We start from the raw sequence: 3,906 nt of genomic DNA, 5'->3' as shown, positions 1-3,906 counted from the left end.
TCTATTATCTCCGATAGAAATACTAGATATACGTCGCATTTTTGGAAGAGTTTCCAACAATCGTTGGGCACTCGTTTGAATTTTAGTACGGCTTATCATCCTCAGACCGATGGTCAGAGTGAGCGTACTATTCAAACTCTGGAAGACATGCTTCGTGCATGTGCGATCGACTTAGGTGGTAGTTGGGATAAGAACTTACCACTGATTGAATTCTCCTACAACAATAGCTACCATTCCAGCATAAAGGCTGCGCCTTTTGAGGCCCTATACGGTAGAAAGTGTAGATCGCCCATTTGTTGGGCAGAAGTTGGAGATGTCCAGTTGTCTGGACCAGATATCGTCTTTGAGACGACAGACAAGATCGTTCAGATCCGTGATCGTTTGAAAGCTGCCAGGGATAGGCAGAAAAGTTATGCGGATCCTAAGCGCAAAGATTTTCACTTTGATGTGGGTGAAAAAGTGTTGCTTAAGGTATCACCTTGGAAAGGTGTAATGCGATTTGGAAAGAAAGGCAAGCTAAGCCCGAGATACATAGGACCTTTCGAGATAATCGAACGTGTCGGGGCAGTCGCCTATAAGTTAAACTTGCCTGAAGAGCTTAGTGCCATTCATAATGTGTTTCACATCTGTAATTTGAAGAAGTGTTTCGCTGACGATTCACTGGTTATACCGCATACAGATATACACATAGACGAAAGTCTAAAGTTTGTTGAAAAACCTTTGTCGATTGAGGATCGACAGGTAAAGAAACTTCGAAGGAAGCACGTGCCTATTGTTAAGGTCAAGTGGGATGCCCGTAGAGGTCCCGAATACACGTGGGAAGTGGAATCCACGATGAAAGAAAAATATCCCCATTTGTTTGAATAAATCTCGGGGTCGAGATTTCTTTTAAGGGGGTGAGGATGTAACACCTCGAAAAAATTTCGTCCAATAATGTCTTGACACGTGTCATAAGGTTCCGTTATGTGAAAACATACTTTAGAGGGACTAAAAGTGACAAACAGTGAAAACTATGGAACGTAAGGGTCCAAAGTGTCAACAATGGATAAATAGACTCTATGATAACCCTACATAATGTTTATAACCTTAAACGGATGGTTCATGGATCATACAACGCGGAAATTGCACAAAAGTGAAGTATTGTAAACTATAGGGGCCAAAAGTGTCAACATGTTTAATTTATACCTCTGAGTGAACTTTTGGCAGACCCGAAGCTTTGTATAGCTAAAATATACTCACTAGAATATGTGGTAAAAATTTCATGAAGTTTCGTTAACGTATGAGAAAGTTATGGCCAAAACCGTACTTAAGGGACTAAAAGCGTCAACGTCGAATTTCAGGGCTTTTCGGTTGAGCGCAAAGTTATCCGAGGGCATTACCATGTTGGTAAAAGTCCTAAGGTTCTTAAAAACCAAGTTTGGGGGTTTACGGGTCGAGAAAAGTAGCCGAAACATCACGTACAAGCTCAGGGACCATTTCTGTCAATATATGAAAGTTGTTGGCTGATCAGGAGGGTCAGGCGACCCGCCTGGACATGCCCAGGCGGGCCGCGTGGGTTGCCCAGCGACAGAAAATCGTATTTGGGTCATTTTGAGTCCGAATTCAAGTGCATTACAGTTGTATCTTGCCTCCAATTGAGCCAATAACATGCCATGCATGCCTACTACTACAGGAACCTCGAAATTATGGCTTTAAATCAGGTCTTGATCACATTTCTTGATCATTTTTCATTGTAACCAAGTGCTCTCAATATTCAAGGACTTCAAGCAAGCTTTCTGGAGGAAATCTGAGCAACAAGGCCGATCCTAGTGTTCACTAAACATCTATAGGACTCTTGTAAGCCTTCAATTCGTTCTTTAATCCGTTTTTGTAGTGATTATTGCTAAAAGTCAAACTGGGTGTTCATAACCTTTGACTTTCTGATTAAACGGATTTCTTTCAGTCATTTCTCGAATTGAAACTTGTTATAGATTGGTATTTATGTGGGAAACAAACCCTCTAAAGGGTACTAACTGATTCCCACTACATGCATGCTTAATGTCGAGTCAAACCTATTTCTAAAAAGTCAACAGAAGCGATTTTTGTGAAAAATGACATGATTAATGATATAGATGACATGCAACCTGATTGATCATTAAAAATAACTTGTAATATATATAAGAATGTGTTTTAATCATCATCAACTCGACAATCTATAGTATAGCCACGAATCGGAACCGAAAGTCTTGTAAAACGATTATTTCGTAGACTATCGATTCGGATTCGTACATGCATGTTCGAGATCTGTATTGGAAAGTATTTTTGACTAATTTTATTTTAGTTGAACTTTCTGGAATTTTCTTTGATTGAGTCTATGCTTAGCCTATTCGAATGCATGTTTCCGGTTTATGCATAAAGTTGACTATTTTGCCCTTTTTGATTTAAAACGGGATTTTTGGAAAAGTGAAAGGATAGAAATCTTTATTTTTAATATATAAACTTGCACCGAAAATTTCGGATCAGTTGGTGGTCCAGATTGTGAGTTATGGCCATTAGCGTAAAACTATATTATAAATTTACATAAACGGTCCTTTTCGCATAGAACCCGTTTCTGGCCACGTTTTGGTACAAAACTTTTTACCAACTGATGTATTATAATATTCTGGGAATTTTGATGATTTTTAATTAATTTTGGCTGAACGGATCCTAGATCGCCTAGTCATTTCGGCTTATGTCGGTTTTGACCGTTTTAGCCATAAAATGAGTTTTACACATCCTTTTGACCCGAAACCTTTTTCTACTGATTTTATATGATGAATAAATTATTTTAAGTATTCTGGAAATATAAAAATCTCAGAATTTATTTGAAAACCCGAAAACACCCTTAAATCGCATAATTAGCGTTTTAAGCGCATAGTGAGCGTTATACTTGTTTTAAACATATAAGACCTATACCTACTGATGTAACTTACATATTTTCATATAATAACAGTAAGTATAAGTATATAAACTCAGACTTCCAGTTTTGCGTTTTTAGCCCTTGTGAAATTACTAGAATACCCCTACGGTGCATAGTTTGGTTTTAAATGATAAATTTGATATATGGGTCATACCCTACTGATATAATATGTTATATTAAGTATATTTACTGTATGAACCAGACCCGAAACTCAGATTTCTAATTTTACCCTTTTATTAACTTTTAAATGACCAAAATGCCCTTCTAAGGCATGGATTGGGTTTAACATTATTCTGGGCAATATAGGACATAACTTACTGATATAATATCATATTTTAAGCATATTATCTCAGGGAACTTGCATTTGAATCTTTGGTCTACCGTATCGTCCTTTTCGCGTTCGGTTCGGTTTACGTAACTAGTTGCGTAAATTGACCGAAACGGGCCAAACGATATCATTTTTATTTCAAAATCCAGAATGTATTTAGTATACCCATATTATACAAGTATTCAAACTTGTCGGGTCTAAATCACATTCTATCCGGTCTTTCGCTTAATCGTGCGTAAACCGTATCATTCCTAAAACTAACCGGTCAAAGCTTAGGCTTAAATAAAAGGCCGTTAGGAATCTAATAGGTTAATTATAAACCTTTGTTCCAGATTAGGAGGCCCGGTAAAAGCTACCACCACTTATCGTTTGTGACTTATACTTGCTCAGGTAAATACATTTTGACTTATTTTCCCTATACGGGCTTGGGGTACGGTATTTAAAATACCGCTTGATCGGGCGCACAAGTCCTGCGCCTTATAGGTGTACAGTCTTGAATAGCTTGTGCGACTTCGTTTAAACAGTCTTGTCTTACTTAAAGGCTTTGGGGGGTTATTGACCATGTCCCGGATATCCGTGGCATTATCTTACGAGATGGCCACGACCAGAGCACGGAGTGTAGGCGTACACTCGTCGTGTA

This window comes from Helianthus annuus, chromosome 17 (genome assembly GCF_002127325.2).
Source record: "Helianthus annuus cultivar XRQ/B chromosome 17, HanXRQr2.0-SUNRISE, whole genome shotgun sequence".
Classification (NCBI taxonomy): Eukaryota; Viridiplantae; Streptophyta; class Magnoliopsida; order Asterales; family Asteraceae; genus Helianthus; species Helianthus annuus.
The sequence above is the reverse complement of the archived record's forward strand: the minus strand, read 5'-3'. Positions refer to the sequence as shown.